Below are 12803 nucleotides of genomic sequence, written 5' to 3' on the forward strand. Positions count from 1 at the left end.
TAAATTTATGTGTATCCATATATATGTGTGTATACACACACACATTCTTAAAATGTATATATATTTGAGGAGGGTTTCTGTGTCGTTGGTGTATGTGAACTGAACTTGACCAAGCACTAGCAGATTGTTCTTCATAATTCTTGTGCTAATCTAGATTCCCACCAGGAGTGCATAAGCATCTATTCTCATAAATTCTTGCTAACACTTGGCGTTGTCCAGCTTTCTAATTTTTGCCAAACTGATGGGTGGAAAATGATATCTCTTCGTTGTTTTAATTTGCATTTCTATGGTTACTAGTGAGTTTGAACCATTATGTGAATACATAATGGTGGGGCATGAGTTTCTGGGAACTGTCTATTTATATCTTTTATCCTTGCCCATTTTCTACTGGGTTTTCTTTTTTTTCTCCCTCTCTCTCTTTCTTTTCTTGTTGATTTGCTGGAGTGCCTTGTAGAGTCTAGGTATTAGTTCGTTGTTGGTTTTAGATGCTGTAAATTTCTTTTCTTAATCTTCCATTTGTCTCTCTACTTTATTTATGGTATCTTATAGAACAAAAGCATTCTTACATATTTGCCCAATAATTTACTTTTTTCTAGGTGTAAAAATTCTTTCCCTAACCCTGGGATATTAAAATTTGTCTACATTTTAAGCTATTGACTTGGAATTTTAACTTTCATATAAGTCTTTAATTCATCTGGAGTCTTCCTTTTAATATGGCTTAAGTTGCATTTTTCTCCAATATTGGAGAAAATGAAAATAAGCCATTTTTCCTAATATGTATTAAATTCTCCAACTGAATTCACCTCCCAGCTGTGATGGGATAGTTTGTGTTTTTGGTTCAATCTCACTTTCACAATAAAAAATAAAAGCTACAACACATTGTTTTAAGGCATCGGAGGGCAACCAAGGCAGTCTCGAGGGCCCAAGATCCCAGAGAGATGATACACGGACTGAGTTAAGTCTGACCTCCACCACTTTTCCCCTCAAGACATTTGCCAATTTACAGGCACAGAAGAAAAAAGGAACAGCTTAGAGTTTTCCAGTCTCTGGGCTGGGGAGATAAAAATTGGAGTTCAGGGCTACTAATGCAGCTAGGACCCAAGAAGCAAAGATCCTAGTGGTGTGAGAATCACAGAGAATTGAGCTGATATTGTTGACAGTCACTATCTCTGAGTCATTTGCTGATACCTGAGCTGGGCGCGGTGAGAGGCAGAGAAGCCAAGCAGAAAGGGGTGGCTAAGAAGGCAAGAAACAAAGCTGAGCTTTTGGCAAGTACTTTCTCCCAGTACTAGGAAGGCAAAGACTGGAGTTCACGGCCCATCAAGGATAAGAATCCTTGGTAAACACATCAGGCTTTTAACTGAGATCCTTGAAAGGTTACTCCCTTGGAGTAAGGGCAAACCAAATAGATCCTGTCTTGAGTCATCTTAATCCCTTATTGGATCAGAGTGATTTGCCTCTACTATTACCACCCGCTAGAAGAAAAGTAATTTTTCTTTTGGGGAAGATGTCCTCTTCCAGAGTTTCCACAATTTTTCACAGATGATGTTGAGCATTTAATAAAAAATTACCAGGCATGCAAGGAGACAAGACCAAATGATCAAAAACCAGGACAAAAACCAAACTCACATAAGATTCAGATATTGGAGCTATCAAACATGGAGCTCCCAGTAACTTTGATAATATGATCAAGAAAATAGATTTAGGATGGAGAATGCTACTAAAGAACTAGAATCTTCTTTTTTTTTTTGCTGGGGAAGATTTGCCCTGAGCTAACATCTGTTGCCAATCTTCCTCTCTCTTTTTTTTTCTCCCCTCCCCAAAGCCCCAGTACATAGTTGTATATTCTAGTTGTAAGTCCTTCTAGTTCTTCTGTGTGAGCTGCTGCCACAGGATGGGTACTGACGACAAGTGGTGTGGAACTGAACCCAGGCCACTGAAACTGAGCACACCGAACTTTAACCACTAGGCCATCAGGGCTGGCTCAAAAACTAGAATCTTTAAAAAAAAGTAAATGGAAATTCTAAAACTGAAAAATACAATAATTGAAATTTAGAACTCAACAGAGCAGTTGAACCACAGATTAGACATAGCGGAAGAAAAGATTAATGAACTGGAAGATGAGTCAGTAGACAAATTTCAGAAAGAAGGTTGGAAAATAGGTTTAAAAAAAAGCATAAAAGAAATATGGGACATGGAGAAAAGATCTAACATAGATGTAATGGGGGCAACAGAAGAAGAGAGAGAACAAGTCATAAACAATATTTAATGAGAAACTGACAGAAAACCTTCTAAGACTGATGAATGACATAAAGCCAATGGAATCAAGAAGTTCTGTGAATCAGAAGCAGGATAAATACAGAGAAAAACACTTCTGGACATATCATAGTCAAACTGTACACACTGCTTAAAAGCAGCCAGAGGGTGAATAAAAGACAAATTCTCTTTAAAGAAGAAATAATAAGACTTCTCAAAAGACATGATGGAAATTAGAAAACAGTGGAATTTCATCTGCCAACGTAGAATTCTATGCCAGAAAAAAAAAAAAATCCTTCGAAAAAGAAGACAAAAATGAAACAAACCAAAATTAAGATTATTTGCCACCAGTAGACCTGCACTACAAAAGAATGAAAATTCAGCAAGGAATTGAGAGCAACACAAAAGAGTAAATATGTGAGTAGGAGTAGGATAAATGAAGTTAATATGGCCTAAGGACCTTGTGTTTTCCTGGAAGTGATACAAGTACTAATTTATAGCAAACTTTAAGATTTATCAAGGATGCATGCTATAATTTTTAGGGTAACTACTTAGAGAATAATAAAAAATTTATACCAATAGGCTAACAGAGGAAAAAATGGAATAATAAAAATACTTTATTAGTCCAAAAGAAGGCAAGAAAGTAGAGACAAGGAAACAAAGAAGAGACGAAACAAACAGAAAAAAAAATAAAATGATAGATTTAAACTCAAATTTATCAATAATTACATTAAATATAAACATTTAATGTATATTTACATTACATTACAATTAGTACATTAAATGTAAACAGAATAAATATTCCCATTAAAAGATAAAGATTACAAGACTGGATTAAAAAGCTAATTACATGCTTATTACGAGAGAGACTCCTTTTAAATATAAAGACATACAAAGGTTCAAAGCAAAATATTGGAAAAAATCCATATGATGCAAACACCAAATCAAAGAAAGCTGACATAATTTCAAATTGACTTGAAAATAAAAACTATTACTAGAGATTTAGAGGAACGTATAGTATTGACAGAAGAATCAAGATATAACAATTAAAAAGTTTGTCCTTCCCCAAATTAATCTGCATGGTATTGACTCCAAAAAGAAATAAAGACAGTTGACTGAATCCAGGTCTCTGTTAGGCAATGCAAGATCTAAAATTCACACACACCTATAGCAATTCAAACAAATCATCCTTTGGAGGTAAATAAGTAAATATTGCTAACAAAGCCAAAGCAACAGAAATTGATCACAAAGTAAACAGGACCCTGACTTAAGAACCTGACAACTGTTCTTTTCCTGCTGCCAGCTATAGCTTACAGGCACTGCCATCTTGCAGAAGCAAACTATTAACCACAAAGTATAGCAATATAAACAGTTCAAGGCAACTCAGAAGGTGAAAAATCCTTCCAAAAATTCTAATCCATCTCCCATTCTCCAAGCACCTGTTACGTGCCAGGTAAATTTCCCGATCACTTTTACATTATCCTCTTTAATTTTCTCAACCACTCTGGGAGATATAATTATCCGCATTCTATTTCCCAACAGGCCGACTCAACACAGATTTAGGTCTGAGCAAACCATAGGCCCCAGGAAACGTGAATCATTCTTGTTTGGTGAACTTACCCTGTTCTGCCAGGAGGATCTAAAAAGAAGCTTTTTAAATTTCAGCACACGGTGAGTTTCGTATTTGTGTTTATGGGTCATGTTGTTTTATTACTGAATTACACAGGGCAGTGGAGGAGGGCAGCTGACCTCTTTGGTTTTGAGGCCTCTGAAGTCTTAACCTGGCCAATTATAGTGCTCATTTTACAGATAACAGAAACAAAAATAGCTAACACTTAAAGAGCATTTACTCTAAGGCCAAGAGCTCTTTGCGTATATTGGCTCATTTAATCCTATGAGTGGGTAAAGACGAGGAGACTGAGGTTCAGAGAGTGACCTGTTAGCTAGTAGTGGAACCAGGATTCACAACCAGGCGGTCTGGCTCCAGGGTCTGTGCTCTTAACCACGGCCTGAAAGCAGAACTGGGTCAGAATTTGAACCCAGGGTCCATCTAGCTCCAAGGTCCACTAAGCCACCTGGTCCGAGTACCAGCTCTGTCATCTGCTCTTGGGGGTTCAGATTCCAGCTACATGTCTTATCAGCTGGTCGACCTTGGGCAAGTTATTTAACTTCTCTGAGCCTTATCCATAAGGATAGAGAAAATAATAGTACCCTCCTCTGCAGGTTATCCTGCAGATTAAGTCGGAGAGGCAGGAGTGAGTGGTGCTTCACACTGGGTAGCTACTGACATTATTTGCATGCACACAGAGAAAAGCTTGAAACACACAATTAGTTTCATTCCAAGTGGACACTGGGAACTGTCAGGAGAATCATCCGGAAACCACTGGTTCCTACTGTGCTCTGATGGGCAGAGTTGAGTTCTCTTTCAATATGGGGGGAAGCTTCTCTCACGTTCTCCCCTTCTCCTCTGCTCACAGTTACCTGAAATAGGAGACCAGCTTATTCTCTTCGCAGGGGAGGGAAGAGAGAAATCAGACAGTCTGAACGGAGTCTGGGGGAAGGAGAAAGACTTAGCTTCTCTTTCATGAAGGCAGGAAAAGGAAGCAAAGGCATGGGATTCATTTACAAAAAAATTTTTTTTTCCTGTGTTGCATTGTTGCAAAACCCCGATGCCCCTGCTGCTTCCGAACGGGGCTGAGAGGGGCTGGAAGAAAGAGGCATTCAAGAGCCCTCGCCCTCTGGCCTTCTCCTTGGCCTGCTGCTGCAAGCGGCTTGCACCATTTGTTACCCTTGTCACCACCCCTGTCCCCGGGGACTGAGAAGCACTGGGGGAGCACAGGGCTGCTGGAGGAGCCTGAGAGATGACAGCTGGAGGGTGGGGGTCGGGGGCGACTTCAAAGGCTGGGAAGGATCAAAAGCAGATGGAGGGTCCCAGGCGGGTGGGCAGCTCACCTTTCCACACCCCCTGCGCGCACTGGCTACCTTGGCTGAGAACAGCGGCCCTGCCTGCTGGATGGAGAGGACAGATGGCCAGTCGGCCAAGGGGCTTTAGAGAGGGCCAACTCCCAGCATCTTTCATGGGCTTAGAAATCCAAACCTGCGACAGCCAGCACAGGCTTTGGGACAGACAACAGCTGTGGCCCAAACCTGGACGTTTCTGGCCGCCTCCAGCACCCCCATTTGATTTCATTCAAAACGCATCTGCTAATTGCAAGCCGGCTCTGCCTCAGTCTCCCCCATCCTGGGAGGGGGTAATTGCTCACATCAAAAGCCCAGGATCGTCCCGCCTCTTCCCTCTCCTTCAACTCTCACACTCTCCAGTCCATCACTCGGTGTTGTCAAGTTCACTTCCTAAATATCCTCGGAACCCACTGACTGCTCTCTACCTCCACGGCCATCGCCCAGGGCCAAGCCACCACCCTCTCTGCCCTGGACAGCTACCACGACCTCTGGGCCCATCTCCCTAGAGCCACCCTGGCCTCCCTCCAGTTTGTTTTCTGTGGGGTGGTCTGAGGGGCCTGCCCCCCTCACTTCATCCCTGCTTATAACCTTTGTTTGTGGAGTGAAGGCAAGACTTCTGAACACAGCCTTGATCAGGCCTCCCTTTGCTCGATGTCTCATTCCACTGCACCGGCCTCTCACTCCACGCTCCCTCCTGCCGTGAGGCTCTTGCACATGCTTTTCCCTCTGCCTGGAACACCATTCTTTCCTGCTTGCCCTTCAGAGGTCTCAGCTCTATCACGATTTCCCCAGGCCCTCCCTGAGCAGAGCCCGTTCCCCGACGGCAGCTTCCACTGGCCCATGTCCCTCTCTTTCACACACCAGTCGCTACAACAATTTTTATGGGTGTTTGTATGTTACCAAGTTTCCATATGTCTTCCCGACCAGACTACAAGCTCCTGATGGCAGGGACTTCGTCTATTTTGTCCACCATCACATTCCCCAAATCTGTAGGGCCTGGCCCTTGGTAGCTGTTTAATAAATATCTGTTGTATGATGAATGAATGTACTGTATAAATAAAATGTATTTATTCAACCAATATTTACCGAGTGCCTGTTATATGTGCCAGTCACTGCCACTGTCACCATCCTGGACACTGAACTCACTCACATTCCCTGCCTGGCCCCTCTGGGCATCGAGTCTGAGACCCCTGGTTTACTGTTCTTTCCAGCGTCAGCCCCGTATGTAGGACATGATCAGAGGTACATGGATGTCGGATGCTACTGCCCCCCAGGCCTTCCCAGAAGGGAGCAGTGGTCCAAAGCTCCTGCCAAATGACACAAGGTGCTTGTTAATTACAGTGATTACACTACTAAGCTCTGCCTGGCTGTCACGCCCTTGGCCATCCTGCTCCCCCCTACCCCCCCTGCCCGGCTTAGGTTTATTTTTTTTCCAGCTTTATCGAGATATAATTGACATATTGTGTAAGTTTAACGTGCACAATGAGATGATCTGATACATGCGTATGTTGCACAATGACTTTGGGGGTCCTGCTTTGAGCTAAGAAAGCAGGACGAGAAAGTGGAAATGTCCAGAGCCCAGCACGGAGGAAAAAGTCATCACTTAAGAAGGAGTATGGCGGGAGCAGTGGGTTCCTGGCAGTGGGTCTTGTGCGATAGCATCTTTTCTCTCTTTGGGGGAACTGCCTCTCCCCGCATCTCTGTCCATGTGGCTTGGGTGGGGCTGACTCTACTAATAGACCCTGATGTAACTAGCATCTCCCATCCCTGGGTCACTGTGATTGGCTCAGGGCGGTGGTCACATGATCCCACAGGGGCCAATGAGAGCCTCTGGACAAGAGATACTCTCTCCCACGGGACATGAACCTGGGATGGTGTCTACTAGGAGCTGCTGGCAGTGCAGGTCCCCAGACGACCTCGGAGTAGCACAGTCTTAGAAGCCTGTGACCCCCAATCCGATACATGCTCATCACGTCTTTGGTGTTCAGCATGAAAGTTCAAGTAGGAATAAACTAGGTGCAGCCAGTGAACTTCAGGGGCTGCTGTCATTGCAGCTGGCTTCAACATCCAGGCAGAAGGACCCCACATGCTACACTGGCGAGGTCACAAGCCCCTCCTCCTGTCCACATCTCCATCCCCCAGCCTGTCTCCCTTACAATGGGGAAGGTGTCACTTAACAGAAGTTGTGGGGGCAGGGCTGGGACACATAGAGAACCATCTCCCCAGATGAACAACGTACTTTAGTCTCCTCTCCAAAGGCTAGGAAGAAGGCAGATAAAATAGGGACAGAGTTGACGCTAAATTTATTCACTGATTCCTTCATTGAGTCAGGCTGCCAATCATTCAGACCTTTTTCTAATCATCAACACCTACATGTATCCTTAAAAATATACAGTATTGTTTTATAAATGTGTTTTTATCAGTCATTGATCTGTATGTACATCCTGTTCTAAGATGTTTTTCACTCTAATAAAATATCTTGATGTTCATTCCACATCATGACAGAGAGATCTAGCTTATTCTTTTCAACTGCTGCATAAGATTCACAGGTATGTCCACACCACGCTTCTTTCGATCAGTCCCCAGGTTTCCCAGTTTTTGTTATTATAACTAACGCCACACTGCCCAGGACAGGTCTTGGGTGCACATACATGGAGTTCTCTAGGAGACCCCAAAGTAAAACTGCTGGGTCTGCTTTTAAAATTGTAAAGCACACTTGCAAATTGCTGCTCCCAGCGGCTGATCCAGTCTACATACATGCCCCATGGCCATGTCTCGTCCTCACCCCTGCACTGTTTCCACTCCCTGATCTGCAAGCTTTTATCCAAAGCTCTCTGAGGAAGACATAAGCAATTATTTTAGTACGCCTCCACAGCAGTTTGCTCCTCAGCACCATCATTCAGCCGAGCAGGTTAAGTTCTACAGAGTCTTATGTCAGAAAGGAAAACCAGCCTGGGTCTAGAATCTCAGCCCAGACTAAGCTCTCGCACTCAGTTGATAAATTCTCCCTCACGTGAACTTGCTGCAGAATAAAAAAGGCCGATGGGAGAGTTTTGCCACGCTTCCCTCATTCCTGATACCACGTAAAACAAGGGCCCGTTGTTTTGGCTAATCCAGTTTTGCTGTCCAGGGGATTTTTTTTTTTAACTTTTAATTTTCAGATCGTTATAGATTCCAAGAAGTTGCAAAAAACAGTGCAGAGAGATCCTGGGTACCCTTCACTCAATTTCCCTCCAGTGATTACATCTTATATAACTAGAGCACAATATCAAAACCAGGAAATTGACATTGGTGCTGTGTGTGTGAGTGTGTGTGTGTGTGTGTGTGTAGCTTTGCGTCATTATATCACGTGTGTAGATACATGTAACCACCACTGCAATCCAGACAGAGAACTACTGCATCCCACAAAGGTCTCCCTTGTGCTGCCCCTTCACAGGCACACCGACCCTCGTCCTCCCCACCCCAAACATCCCTAAGCCCCCGCAATCACGAACCCATTCTCCATTTCTATAATGTCATTTTGAGAACATTATATAAATGGAATCATACAGTATAAGACCTCTCGAGATTTTTTTTTTAAAATGACTCAAGTTCTGATGCCCGCATTTTACAACACGTTTCCCAATATTCTCGAGGCCCACAGGAGGCGACCTTCAGAAAAGCACCCAATGCGCGGCGACAGACCACGACAGGACCACACGCGTTCTGCTGGCTTCAAGTTGGGTTCAGCAGGGCCCTGGAGCAAAATGCAGAACTTTATAGAATATTTCTCATGCAGAGCCATAAAAAAACCCCAACCCACAACCAACAAAACAAGGCACAGAGCAAAACACCACGGACTCTTACTGTAAGGGAAGGCCTGCCCTTGCCAGTGATGGCTGGAGAATGTCAAGTGGAGGCCACGGGGAGCCCCAGGACCCCTCCCATCCCCCAAGAGGCAGCGAGCACGCAGCAGGCGGGAGGCAGCGTTCTCTCCGGTTGCAAAGGCATTTTGTGTTGAGTTTACGGTCTCTCCCCTCAGTACACCCCACACCAGCATCATTGCCTGTCACCGTCTCCCTCCCTCTGGCCCACCCAACCACAGCCCACCGCAAGGACCCGGGTCCACTTTAAACCATTTTAAACCACGGAGAGACTGGTTCTGAGGCTACAGAGCAAGGGCATATTAATTTCAGTGCGGGGAACGGCTGGGAGAAGAATCCGGGAGAAATGGTAAGAGAAACGGAATACTGAAGATTAGAATATCTTCATTCTACCCAAATCCTTATTTGTGCCCCCATGAAGCAGTGACCGCTACAAAACTGAAAATAATAATAGTTGCAAGCAGTAAACACTGTCTAGGAGCCAGGCACTGTTTTAAGTGACTTTCATGTTTGAGTCCCTTAGTCTACCCAATAGCCTCTGTGAGATCAGCAGAACTCAGACCCCATTTTACAGATAAAGCAAGTGAGGACGGGAAGTTTAAGTCAGTTGCCTAAAATCAGCTGTAAGCAGCAGGGGCGGATTTAAAGCCAGGATGTCTGACTCTGAATGTTCTACTCTCCCGCCAGCTGCCACAGCAGCAGATGTCTTAAAATTAATCTTTCCCAATGACCGATCTCTAATTACATCGTTACCCTGAAACTGAATGGGCCATGCAGTGATTCATGAGTTTTTAAACGTTCTTCTTCTTGTTTTGAGGTTGGCTCAATTTTATGCAGTTTCATAGTGATTTTTTTTCCTCCTTTTTTTTGTAAGATGGTTTCATGGTGAGGGCTAGAAGGTTTTTTAATGAAAAATCTCAAACATTTGCAAAAACAGGCAGAATAGGGAAATGAATCGCTGAGCACCTATCACTCAGATTCAACAATATTCAAGATTTTACCGCACGTGTCTTTTCTAAGCTCTTGGATTTATTTTTCTCTTTGGTAAAGTTTTTAAAACAAATTTGAACTTGAAGTCTCTTCTCTCTGCCATACTTCATTTAAAAATATGGACACTTTCTATTATCACACCTACCAAAATTCCCAATAATTCCTTGTCCCATCTTGAACACAGTCCATATTCGATCTTCCCCAATTATCTCCGCATGCCCTTTCAAGGTTGGTTTATAAGATTCGGGATCTAAATAAAATCTGCATATTACATTTGCTTCTTGTGTCTCTTATTTTAATTTAATCTAGAATAGCCTTCCCCTGCTTTTTATATAGACTATTGACATGTTGAAGAAACTAGTTTAGTTGTCTAGCAGAATATCTTATGCTCTGGATTTTTCTGTTTGTTTCTTCACAGTGGTGCTAACTTATTTCTCTTTCTACCGTATTTCCCATAAATTCACTTTAAAATGTGATTAGGTTTAGATTAATGCGGGGGAGACACGACTGCTTCAGACTGGTGCTGGGTTCTTCCTGGAGGGGAAGGGGCACCACGTCCAGGTGTCCCCCTTCTAGTAATACTAATAGGGGTCAGTGGGCCCAGGTGCCAACACCCTGCTTCCTCCGTTATGGAGTTCCCCATACATCTTTGATCTAATGGTTTCACCCATTGATGCTCATGGTCTGAATCAATTATTTCATTAGGGATTTAGAAATTTTTGAAAATATTTGTTAATGAAGAGAGAGATTCAAGAGTATTACAATAATATTAATACCTTTGTTTAGCATCTACATTTCTTACAAATTGCTGCCACAAATCTTTCTTCAGGGCACTCTCCCAACCAGCCTGTGAGGTGGGCAGAGCGAGCAGGAACTTGGAACAGTGGGGTGACTAAGCAGGCCCTGTCGGGTGTCCAGGTGCCTGGGTTCAAATCCCGGCTCTACTACTTATGATGGTATGGGGTCTTGGTTAACTTCTCTGCCTCAATTTTCTCACCTGTCAAATTGGGATAAAGATGGTACCCACGGCTTAGGGCTGTTGTGAGGATGAAATGACGTACTACTCGGATAGTTTTTAGAACAGAATAGGACACAGAGTGAACTCCGTCTCCACCCTTACAAGTGAAGAAACAGAGAGGCCAACAGGCTAAATAAATGTGCTTAGGTCCCACAGCTGATGACAGACAGAGCTGGAACAGAAATCTCATTCCCCTGCATTACACTGTGTCAATGAAATGTTTTTCCACGTTTTGAAAATAATTGCAAATAATTAGGAAAAACACCGTTTGGCCATAATGACTTAGAGTAACACCCAGACAGCCCAAGAGAACACCTAAATCCGAGGCCCACACGATGTGCGCCCTGAGCGCCCCTCGAATCTCGTCTCTGGAAGTTCCGCCCTTTCTCTCTCTCCTGCAGGGACACTGCCCTTTTCGCTGTCACTCAAACCAAGTGAGTTGGTTCCCATCTCACGGTTTTGCAGTTGCTGTTCTGTCCACCACAAACTTTCTTCCCCAGATCTTTCCGTGACTTGCTCCTTCACTTCATTTAGGTGTTTTCTCAAATGTCACCTCCTCAGAGATGCCTTTCCTGATCACATTATCAAACCCATTCCCCCATTTCTCCAACCGCCCTCCACTTTCCATTCCCTGACCCTGCTGTATTTGTCTTTACATGTCTGACCACTGTCTTAAAACATGTTGCATGTTTATTTGTTCACTTTCTGAGGGAGTGGGGACTTCGTCTTATTCACTGCTGTATCCTTAGCATCTAGTACAGTCATTGCAACTGGCACTAAACTGTCAGCCAGTAGCAGTTAAATGAATATTGAATAAGGACCCTACAGCCTCATAGCATTATACACAAGGGTCATGCATGCAGCATCTATCAATAGCATTTTTTTATACTTAGTTCTTTTTTACAAAAGAAAAGGAAATAAATGCTCATGGTAAAAAGTTGAATAGAACAACATATAATGTAAAAAGATCAAGTCCCCTGTGGTCCTACTGGTCTGTACTAACCATCACTCAGTTTGAGGGACACCGTGGCAGTTGCTGGGTGGTCCCCAGTATACTTTCTCTTCTCCTCTTAGTCTACAGTAAAGGAATTCCTGATTCTTAGCAGGGCATGTACCACCCAGAAAGAATTTCCCAGCTTCCCTTGCAGTTAGCTTGTGGTCACGTGAGCTTGTGGTCACGTGACTAAACTATAGTCAGGATGGAATCAAAAGTGATGCACTCAACATGCAGGTCACGTCCTTAAAGGAGAGAGGTGAACCCCCCCTTCTCCCCATTCCTACTTGCTAGAACGCAACATGATAGAGAGCCATCTTGGACCACAAGGAAAAGGGCAGCACTTCAAGGATGATGTAACAAGATGAAAGTAGTCTGGGCCGCCGATGACCTCGCAGAGCAGAGCTGCTGTGTCAGTTCAGACTTCTATGGGAGAGAGAAACAAACTTCTAGGCTATTTATGCCACAATGATTTCAGTTCTCTGTTACACAGAGCCAAATCAATGTCTGTCTGTCTGTCTGTATCTACCTCTCTATCTGTCTATCATCTATCATCTCCTACCAGATTTCCTTCAACGTATTTATGTGTGTGAGTGCGGCCATGTGTTTGTAGCAACTTTACATTATGGGGAACTCTAAACACACAAAAACACCCAGACTCATTAAATGAATCTCCCTATGCCCATCACCCAGTCCCTACCCACCCATTAATTCATGGCCA

This window comes from Diceros bicornis, chromosome 19 (assembly GCF_020826845.1).
Source record: "Diceros bicornis minor isolate mBicDic1 chromosome 19, mDicBic1.mat.cur, whole genome shotgun sequence".
NCBI lineage: Eukaryota > Metazoa > Chordata > Mammalia > Perissodactyla > Rhinocerotidae > Diceros > Diceros bicornis.